Source organism: Periplaneta americana, chromosome 9, assembly GCF_040183065.1.
Source record: "Periplaneta americana isolate PAMFEO1 chromosome 9, P.americana_PAMFEO1_priV1, whole genome shotgun sequence".
In the NCBI taxonomy this organism is placed as follows: domain Eukaryota; kingdom Metazoa; phylum Arthropoda; class Insecta; order Blattodea; family Blattidae; genus Periplaneta; species Periplaneta americana.
The window spans coordinates 162,798,878-162,810,810 of record NC_091125.1 but is presented as its reverse complement, the minus strand read 5'-3'; the positions used below and the strand labels follow the sequence as shown (position 1 = coordinate 162,810,810).

The following is an 11,933-nucleotide window of genomic DNA, read 5'->3' as shown; positions in this document are numbered from 1 at the left end:
GTCAACTGTATTCCAAATTGAAGAATCAGATTTTGTGAAAATATATAATAAAAACCTTCAGTTTTTCTAATAATTTGTAAAGATGCAAAAATATCAAATGTAGTCCAAATTGAAGGTTAAATTTTCTAAAAATATACAATACAAATCTTCAATTTTGCTAATAATTTGGAAGTACGCAAAAATGTCAACTGTAGTCTAAATTGAAGAATCATATTTTGTAAAAATATATAATTAAAATCCTCAATTTTGCTAATAATTTGTCCACGTCTGTAATATAATACCATTTCCACGAAATTTCAAGTAACAAAAGTTGGGAGTGTCTCAGTATACAACAAAATCTAATTCCTGAGTATCCAAGAAAAAAATGGAGCTGCATCCTGTTGCTCACAGGAACAGACTGTCAAAACACTTGAACAAAATTGGAATTATTTCTTCACTACTTTATCCATGGAGCAGTCTTCAGGGAAGAAATAGGTCAGAATATCTTCAGTAATTTCCAGGCCCTTTCATCTAAATCAGCCCTGAGCATAAGAGGGGAAGTGAAAGGGACGGAGAAACATCTGCCCATGCCCTTTTTGCTTACACCACCTTATAAACAAACGCAGTAAGGCTCTGTGCATTAATGGTGGATTTTAGGCGACCAATAAGAACCGAAAGTTAGTAAAAGCTATGATGCCTGCCTGATACAACCCGTTACCGACCTGCCTGCCTGCTTGTACTGCACCAAAACATTACTGTTTCGGCCTTCCCCGGGGAAGGCTGAAGTGGAGTGGGAGTTAAGGGGTGGTCTGAAGTGACTCAATCGAATTAATAACACCCAGGCCTGCTCTAAATCCACTATGTGTGAGAAATGGTTTTATTGCTTAAAAATCAGCATTAATTGAGGGGTCTAAAAACAGAACGTACCATGTACAAAATCGTGTTTTTCGGGAAGATGCACAAACATTTTACTACTTTGTGTTTAAATATTTTCAGTTTGTTTCCTCCCCCCCCCCCATGTTAATAGATTTCAGTGATGTAAATGAAATCTCATTAGGTACTTTTGAAAATAATTTGTTTACAGAAATACTCATATTTTTAATTTACATTTGTACTTTGTATGTTTTGATGCCAAAACATTGAAATTACACACTTTGGAATTCAGATTTATTCGATTATAAAACATTGCATAGAGAACAAAAATTCTGAACAATCTGTCTCTATAACAGATTAATTAGGACAAGCAGTTAAAATAACTTGGAATTTTGCTTGAACCGAAAAAAAAAAAATTACACCTGACTCATGTCATTGTCCAGAATGCCTACTGTTCTCCAACCAAGAGATTAACCGTGAAAGGAATGTGCTTACTATTGCGTCATCTATTGGAGCGAAGTAGATAGATGATATCTGTAGTGCTCGGGAAAAGTGACACAAGTCAGTTCCCCCAAAACTTTTTTGATAATTTATTGACAACTTACGGAACATCTGTTCGCTTGGAAAAAAATACATAGGTATTCCTCCCATTACAATAATTCATACAGAAAAAAATCAAATCGACATAAACCAGTGTAAGTTGTCAATAAATTATCGAAAAAGGTTCGTGGAAACTGACTTATGTCACTTTTCCCAAGCACTGCAGATATTACCGTTATAATGTCAGTTTAAAAACCATGCGCTCTCCTGCATATGTTATTTCCTGTATGGAGAGATTAAAAGACAGGAAATTAACCGTGATCTAATTTTGTAACTAGGATAGTATAAATATGTATCAGTGTTATCATTTGTGCTTTGAGAGTTAGCCAATGGAGATGGGTGTACCCACGTGTGTGACCTTATGACATCAACATTCATTCATAGCATTACCCCGCTGCGTCTCATTCCCCTGAGACTTTCTCCTGGTTGGAGTACAGTAGTCCTCCATCACAACAGCAGTCATTTCACATTTTCAAGGATCGATGCAATCACTAGCTAGCTCAGAAACCTACTAAACAAGAGACTGACACAATAAATCCAACTGAGGAAGAACTTCGTTCAGACTTGTAGTGTAATACAAATGCAAATGGTATGTTTTGTTTCTATATTAGGAGAGATTTTCAATGCATATGAAACATTTTGTCACCAGGCCACTTTTTCCACTATCAGTACTGCATGCAAATGGCTAAGAAAGAAAATCATAGCTACATCATTTGGTAGGGTTTGTTTTCACCTTTACAAAACAACTTTTAATTCAAATTGTGAAAAATTGCATTTGGTACGTTTTGTTTTTAATATTGTGCGTTTATTTTAACAGTTGTAACTGGAAGAAAACTCAGAATAATGAAATTAACTAGTAAAATAATGAAGATGACCCCTAATCGTCTCATAAGTATATCCTTGTTGTGGCAGAAGAATGTGTGGTGATACGTAAGAAATGTAACCAACTTTAACCTATTCCTCCCCTTTTCCCCAGTTTAAAGTTTAATGTAGGAAATTTTCTGTGCAGTTAATATTCAAGATTCTGCTCATTAACCATTTTGCTTCTACTTGTACTGACTGTTATTTTTCAGGGAAACATTTTAGCACTGCTTGTGAGTACACAGCTTCATTGTTCTGTATGGCATTAGGAAAACTTGTCATAGAGCTGAAATCAAATCATATTCAATTAAAACTGATTTGTGTCAAAGTATTTACTTTATTAATCTATTGTAATTTCAACACGAACTGTTAGCCTGTATGTAGGATAATTGAGGTAAACAGGTGAGCTAAAAAACCATACTGAATTGTAAGGCCTTACTTACCAGGTGTCTCCACTATATAAAATTCTCTGTTTCCTCCCATCCTCTATGTTAAGATGTGGAGTTTTTACTTTTTAACAAAAGTGTTATTTCTGAAATATCTATTAAGATATAATTATAAACATCCACAGTAGAGTTACTGATTTTAACGTGAAACGTTTATGCTTGAGTGTCAAATGAATAAAAGGTTACGAAAATTTCAACATCTGATGTCAGTTGCTTAGCAATGGCAATCAATTACATCACGCTATTCTGATGTTGCTTAGCAACAGCAATGAATTATGTTACATTTTCTAACACCACTTACTAATAATAGGTCATTGAGATTAAACGCAGTAATCCCATTGTAAATATGTGTACAGATATATGGAATATATTATTCAATAAAGAAATAAAGGAAAAGTAATCATTAATAATAAAACACATAAATAGCATTAAATTTATTTCACTCTCAGTCATATTCACGAGTCTTACAAGAATTACTTCGTTAAAAATTAAAAATATCACAATAGCCAACAGAAAACATAAACGTTTCACGCATTTACAGGGATCGTATGAATCCTATTGTCACTTTTTTAATTATTATTCTGTGTACAAGTTTAAGTAAATCTAGTCCAAATATATACAAAAATTTCTGTAAAGCTGGTGGAAATTTTAAAAAGAGAGAAACATCTCTAAGAAATTTTAGGAAATTATTTTTCAAAATACGGAGAAAGTACGACTTTTAATGGAGTAAGGGTACCGGTATATATGAATGTACAAAGCTTGTAAAATGGATCTTCATAAATCATATTGCATGGATGTAGAAGATATCTTGTAATACTCATTATGTTAATTATATTCTCACCAGAGTACTTTTAAACCAATTTTCTATAATTATAAAATATATTCTCTTAAGAATGCCAGTTCAGTTTATTCAGTGTTGGTACAGGAAGGCTGTACACAGAATTTAATATAAATTTAATGCATTGTTTTCATCCCTGAAACTAGTTAAATGTTGAAATACACTAATTTTATTATTGTCTTGTACGAGTTCAGGGAAAACAAATATTTCTTTTATGCTGTAGTTACTTGGGCCATTGTATTTGAAACAAATATCTGCAGTGCTATTTCTTTAGTGTTTCTAGCACATAACAATTTGACATAGCATGCTTTTAAATTAAGTAGCTTCATTGTCGTTTTTTTTGTGACATACAGACATGTCTGATTAAATCTCCACATATCATTTCATCTTAACTGATTTTGAATTTTGGATTTCTGTACGTTTTCTGTACAGTTCTACATCCATACAACTGTGTCATGATCCAATGACTTATTACTAGATGTAGAGCACATAAGAGACTAAAACATCCCGCACATCTCTCGTCATTTGAAACTCTGATATGTTATGCTTGTGAATGACAAGATCTTGTCATTCTTTTGAGAGGAAATAAACATTGAGATAAATCGAGATGCTTACAAGTGTTAAAGATTATAAACAAATGAGGACTTCTTTTGTTTCGTGTGGAAACTGAAACACTGCTTTCATTTTCATAAAACTTTTATAGTGTCTTTAAAGGCAAGAAATATGTTCGAAAGATATGACGTATATCGATGTCTCGGTCCTGGAATGTGACATCAGCAGCTTGTACAAGTGCCCTCTTCAGCGCAGTGTGGTGTAGTACCTGTAAAAAGTATAATAGTTTCTACAATTTTGTTGTTGTTTGAAGCAAAGGGGTACATTATCCCGACATAAGGAATTTAATAAGGAAATTGGTATCATTTCGAGGTGGCTTTTCTACAACTAATATGCAGTTTACAATAATTAAATATAATGTCCTTGTAGAGAAACTTTTTTAAGAGAAATATCCTATGAATTGTGAAGGAATGTAAAATATTGTCACACTTTACAATTCAAATGAAAATGAGATTGATATTTGAGTGTGTTGTTATTTATGAACCTTCCCCACATGCTTAGCCTAACCTCAACATGAAAATGTAGTCCTCAACTTTTACACGTTGCAGTGGAAATAACTGTTGACTCACCAAGGGATAATCGATTGTTCCCCCATACGTTCCATTTGAAATAAGAAACCTCCCTATAAATTTCTACATCTGGATAAAGCCTAGTTTTCGAGTTATGATTTTTTCAAATTCTTCAATCCAGAGCTGTAACAGCTAATGCAAACAGTGCTATGTGCTAGACATATCAGGCAATAAATCTCATCTTTAAACAATATAGGTTATGAAAAGGACATACCAGATACATAATATTGTGACATTTAATTCACACAACAATGTTACTTTTATTTATAACAATAATAGCTTTCTATATTTCTGAATTTAAACACTCCCGTCAACAATGGGTATTTCACTCCACACATCAACACAGTATTCGTTATTGCACTCCACAGACGACAGTCACAATTCACTTGCATTATTGAGAACAATAATGTACTCCTAATCTCAACTAATGTTCACAAAGCACTATTTTCAAAACAGAACTGTCAGTTCACAGTTCGTTTGCCTTGGCTAGTTCTTCTAGCTCATTCACTCAATTTCACAGTATATCGAACCCAAGACTTCCAGAGACAGCCCACTGAACTTCGAACTCAAGACTTTCAGATAAAATTCACTGCACACCGAACCAAAGACTTCTGGCTGCGTTGCTTCCACCTGGACGCTCACTTCTTCACAACTCACTAGCTTGCTGTCCAAACTAAACTAAACTGGCTTTTTTCGCGTCTTCTATTTATTACTAAACCATAGTTTCCAGAAAGTACTGTTTCGAGTGTCTTACACCTGTTACTTGCGGCTTCTGTTTCTGGACGATTCTATTCGGGAGGTTTCGTTTCCCCCTTCACCTCGCCAGTGCAGCACCTGCAGCTTTGCGTCCCCTTCTTCGCGCCGCAGTCGGCCTCCTTCCCCTCTTGGAATGCAGACGTTCCCTTTACCTCCGTCCCCTCCAATCCGCACGGCTGCAGTCTCCTTACCCTTCGCTGTGCCGCCTGTCTGCTCGCGCGTCCTGCCTTCTGTGGGGTGCTTTCAATTCTCGACGCGGCTGTCACAATATTCATGAAATAACTGTAGAATAGTCTATGAATAAATGATAAGGAAATGTTAGCATACATGAAATTACTCACAGTAGTGAAAATCGTAAAAATTTTCAGACCACAGTGAAGCTTTGCACCACAAACATTTCAGGAAAATAAATTTCTCAGTTTCAGAGCAGTTCTGGACATCAACATGAAAACAGAATTCTACAGGAGTGACGAAATTATCAGGTTTGTTGTCAAAGTACTCAGCTTTATGCCAGCCATATTTAAACATATTTACATATCTAGGAGATGATCTATATAATATTCGTGCCAAGTAACAAAATGCTGCCAGAGAACTTCTTCCAAGGCCTAAATCCATAAACGTCAAGAGGCTGAACAATTGGAGCTGTGTGCTTTGGAATTGTTAACACTTCCACCATTTTACCTTCCGCAGTTATTCTTTCTATAACCTGCCTACCTCGGTAACGTGTCCACAACAATAATCACACATATTACTGTATTAATATTATTACATCTATTACTTTCCAATGTGCAATGACATTCCTACACTTTTCGTCTCGAGAGAATGTCCCGTACCTGTGTCATGTGTCTTTAAATCTCCATTGGACAGGTTGACAGCAGCTCGCACAATTTTTCTCTAGCAGGGTGAAATAGCCTGAGGCGAGAATATTTTCTGGTTTGTTACCATGGTTACAATAGCTCTGCTCGCACACGTCTTAACGTGCTAGTGACAGAGAAACAGAGATGCTCCATCTCCCTTGGGCCTGGCATCCTGTTCCTTTCTCCCTCTTTCCTCGTTTTCTCTCTTTACTCTTTCTTTTCAAAATACGCGTGAGAGCTGATTCTGTTGTCTTTTGTTCAGCAAAGTAAGGAAAATACAAGCTGCATTGGTGCGTATTGAAAGTTGAAACAGTAACACTTGAAGTTTGGAGACGGACGTGTGTGAAATTGTGTGTTACATTAAAAGAGGATTAAAACATTCCTCCGCACCATGATAGAAGACCGATTAAGTACATTGGCTATGTTGGCAGTGGAAAAAAAACTTGTTAACGACATCAGAGACTTCAATAATAAAGTTATTGATAAATTTGCATCTCTCAAAACTAGGTGCATGGAGTTTCTCTACAAATAAATCTACATCTTCAACAGCAGCAGTGAAGGTGAGTCCTACGAATTAATTTTACTCTACTCTTGTTTAATGGTTTTAATTTTGGTTTATATGCGTAGATTTGGTACATGCATATTAGAACTGGTTTATCTATGACGTGTGACTCAGCTATACGAGAACATATCAGTGTGTTCATTACTTTTTTTTTTTTTTTGTGAACACCCATCCAAGAAAGGCACGAGCTGCCACTGTCACTGACAGATGGGAAGTACATACTTCTTGAAACAGTTTGAAGAGGTGAGTTTTCATAAGCTCATTTTGAGGGCAATGCATAAACATTTTGGGGCCTTAAACATTTTCTTCTTCACGATGGCAATGGAGATATGAGACATGAGTGTCAAGCAATAATTTTGAAAAATCATATCTCGAAGGCTAGACTGTCTATGAATGTAGAAATTTATAGGGAGGTTTATTTCAAATGGAACTTATGGAGGAAAGAGGAAAAATTCCTTCCCCTTCTTTGACAGGAGCTGTGGACCGAATATTGCTGTGACACGTTTCATGCCAAGATCCTCCATTAGAATCTCTGAAACAATAATGCTGGAATTCCCACATCTTCTAATTCTCGCGTTGTCAATCGTCAGTTTTCGTTGAAATGCAGTCCAAATTTTTGGATATTGTGTTTGTTAAAGGTCTTACAGAATATGTATCACTTTCAATGGATTTTCCCAGTCATCTTTGAAGTATCAACTCCACAATTTTATTTTTGCTTCACTCATTCAGTCATCCCTGAAAGCTCTCTTAATCATTCAGTTAGTTTCTGTATATGGATGTCCAAGTTAGAAGCAAAACTTTATTGAGATTTGCTATTGCACTTACTTGATCATTGTGAATACAGTCACAAGCTCACCGCCAATTGAGTTGCCCCAAGAGTGACTGTTTGTGTATAGTACACAATAAGGTCCCCTCTAACAGGCTTGTATGTTACATCAAGGTCATGCAACTCGTTCTGGGGATATTTAAACAACTAAAAACTCTTTGGACAACATGTCCTAATCAAGTAGTCAACAATTCAAGGATTTTCATGTTTAATTGCACCATAGATTGACATAGATACTAAAGAGCTAATATTGTAAGAAGATATAGAGCGCAGCAGTTTCATTAGTGATATGGATAATGCTTATGAATTTTGAGAAATGGAATTATAGTAGGAGAAGTGGAAGATGCCTTAAAAAGTATCAGATAGTTTTTGTTCATCACAAATTCAACTTTGTCTTATCATGATTTTGTGTGGATAAGAATGACGTTCTTGTGAAACTGGAAGAAATTGCCTATAAATTGGAAAGAATGGAAAAGAGGTTTGGGAAGAGAAGTTCCCACATAGGACTGTCAAATCGGTGGTGCTGAAGAAGGAGCTTATATATATATATATATCTATAGTCTGTCAAGATCATTGCCAGCTGTCACAGGTAACATTCTTGCCATCTTATGAGTCATGACAGTAGAGTCTGGTAAGTAATGGTAACTAAATTATTTAAGGAAACGAACCAGTTGCTAAAATGACCTTTATTACATACTATATACATGTTGAAGTGATCTATGAAATTCTAGCATACATTATACAATGCATGAAATGCCACACACAAATCTTCCATTTTGGTACGAATGCTGGCAACTTATGTTCAGGTTGGCATAGGTTGCATGCAACTTAAAACAGGAAATATTTGTGACAGGAACAGTTTGGCTGTGGCACATGCGCGGACCTCTTATGCAGTGCCAGTGTGATCCTTACCTAGATTTATTTTTCGCGTGCATATTTTAGATCAAATCAAGAAATTACCTTCGTGCTCTGATTATACATCTTTCATATACGAAGGTTAGATTTAGTTCATTGAGGTTTTTATTAACCAAATTCGCGCATGCGCAGACAACCAAGATGATCCTGTGGCAATTAGAACTTGCGCAAGATGCCAGTGACATATCATAGTTGTTCCTGCAATAACTTCTATGTGCAAAATATAAAATTTTTCAGTTACTTACAAATGGCTTTTAAGAAACCCGCAGGTTCATTACCGCCCTCACATAAGGCCGCCATTGGTCCCTATCCTGAGCAAGATCCTATATATGATCTAGGGCAAGATTCAGTCTCTATCCATACAATAACATTTTTCAGTAAGAAGAAAAAACGTTTATTCATTCTATGACAGTGGTACAGTACATAGGAAATTGTGAATCCTTACATTTTTGAAAGAAAGAAATATAATTACATATAAGAGATATTATTTGCTCTATCATTAAGTTATTTAATAGAGCAAAAATCTGAAAATCGATAAATATAATAGGAGTTATTGCAAGAACAACGACGATAAGCAAATTTTCAGGTTGCACGCTGGTTGACATTGTGCAATTCATGTTTTCTTTCGCGACTGCATGAATGAAATTTTAGTCACAGCGTGGATAGGGTTAGGTGTGGGTCCATAGTGGCAACTTGGCAACATAGCGCTGTAGTTCCAAGCTTGGCCGCTAACCTTCGTATGATCTGTGGTCGTGTACAATCAGAAAGAAAAAAAAAAAGGTTTTATAAGTAGTGAGGGTGCAAAATAGGTTATGTTTCATCCGGGAAAGCATGATATCTTCTAAATTTACGAAATATGACGAATCATACCGTCTTGTTGTTGCTTGACCATGTGCGAGCCAAGAAACAATATATTCGTACAGTAACGAAGTGGGTACAAGATTTAGATCTTAAGGGTGCTTTCGTATTTCAAAAGAAATTAATACTTCTTCTTTTACAGGGGCAAATAGAAAATATTAAGGTAAGTAATTTCTCTTTTTTTTGTGTGTGTCAACCTTTAAAATAACTTGTGTGCCATCTGAAATGCAGTGTTACGCTCTACATGATTGATGATATGTCCAACGAATATCAGAACTTTGCCTATGCTTTACAGGAATATTTGTACAGACATCGAACACAATGCATTGATGTGGATTCAGCAGGCAGAAAGTGCAAAGAACGAATGATGACTGTGTTAGCAGAGATGGAGTGCCAGCCAATAGAAGATAAATTCGTCGTGTTAGAGATTGATACTGTGGAACAATTGAAAAAGTTTTTCGTTGAAATTGGACTCCAAGATTTATACGAGTCATATGTACGGCAACTTAATAAATAAAATTTCATGTAACATGATATCATACTTAAAACATAGGGAATAGGACTATCTTTTCTTTTCGCATGTCATGACTTTTCTTGCATGCAATCATTTATACTTTCTTGCTAATTATGTGCAGAATGACATGGGACACTGTTATGGCAATACAGTACAAACATGTATTCATCGAAACCTCGATGAATTCACATAAACACAAACGTTTAACAGTCTAACCTAACCTAAGCAAGCGTAACTGTACCATCGTACCTAACCATATAGTTGGTTAAAAAGATGAATATGCGTTATTTCTGATAGAGAAATCAGTGGCACAAGGAACTGACAACCAAAAACAGCATTAATACCGTAAGTAATGTATATTCTTCCCTGACGTTTTTATCCTTTATAGGCTAACAAGAATTGGGTTTGTATGTCTTTTACCAACAGCTGTGTATGTAGCCTACAGTATATCACCATTTTCATCCTCGATAAGAATTGAAATAAAAAAATTCTGTGTTGTATGAGGGATACATCGCTCAGCACCCAGTTTCGGGAATGAAACTGCACTTGTGTTCGTTTGAACGTTTTATTTTTGTTTTGGTTTACCAATGGAGTAGGCCTATATGGGTCTATGATAAGAAATGTAATTAATGAAGGGCATGCAATATATTTTCTCTTCTTATGAAGTGACATTCCGAAATTAATCCCATCTCACAGGAAAAATTTCACTCAATATGTATTGTGCGTGCCTATTATCACTTCATTATTGTAGAACTCGTGATCACAAATCAACCCAATGGTCGCACAGGTCTGTAGCTTCTTTCGATGGCGAGATACAGAGTGATTTATATAGAACTAACACATTTCTTTATTTATTTATTTCAAAACGAATGATGCTAGCTATAATTTGTTTTGCCTCAAATGTAGAGTATCTTTGGGAGATTACTAACCTCTATAGCAAATGTTGAAAATGCTTTATTCATTCGGCTGGAAATTCACTTAATGATCAGTTTTTAACGTGAAATTAAGCAGGAGTTTTGATTCCCTGCCACGAGATGCGCAGATGTTTATTCTTTATTCCTTATTGTTGACAACTGTTTTCGACATTTTGTTTTAGTCACAGAAAATGCAGTACACATTAAATCAAAAGCTCTACCTTGTGAAGCAATATTGGATTACGAATTCAATTACAGCTACTCAAAGGGCATACCAGAGAGAATTTGGTGTTCGTAAACCCCTCCAAAGAAACACAATACTGGGATTGGTAAAGAATTGGAAACAACTGGATCTCTAAAAGAATATGACAAATATACAGAATAAAAAAAAAACATCTGCGCATCTCATGACAGGGAATCAAACTCCTGTTTAATTTGACGTTAAAAACTGGTCATTAAGCGAGTTTCCAGTCGAATAAATAAAGAATTTTCTACATTTGCTATAGAGGTTAGCAATCTCCCAAAGATACTCTACATTTGAGATTTAACAAATTGTGGCTAGCATCATTCGTTTTGAAATAAATAAAGAAAGAAATGTGTCAGTTCTATATAAATCACTCTGTATTACTGAAAGGTCGTGTGGAATGGCTAATTTTATACGCAACTTTGGCACCCTCGTGCGAGGGGAAGTAACGTTATTGGGTGTGGTCATACAAGTTACAGCGGTTCATGGCCTAACTGCTAATAACATTAGCATTCAGCTGTGGCTCATAGTGTTGTTACAGTAAACATTTGAAATTCTGTAATTTTTTGTTTTACCATGCATCCTGGAACAGGTACTTATACTTGGTGCAGGGAAAGACATATTCTACATCAAAACCTGGCTTATGAATTCTGTATTTATTTTAAGGTGAGAATTGGAAATTAAAAATTACACGATACAATATCAGCTT

The 11,933-nt window shown here is 35.5% G+C and overlaps 1 long non-coding RNA gene across 1 annotated transcript; it reads left to right on the top strand.

The window, feature by feature from the left end:
- The first annotated feature begins 9,438 nt into the window (after window positions 1–9,438).
- On the top strand, window positions 9,439–10,086 carry LOC138706694 (uncharacterized). The gene is made up of 2 exons (XR_011334052.1): window positions 9,439–9,715; window positions 9,848–10,086. It is a non-coding gene; the product is annotated as an uncharacterized lncRNA (long non-coding RNA).
- The last annotated feature ends 1,847 nt before the right edge of the window (window positions 10,087–11,933 follow it).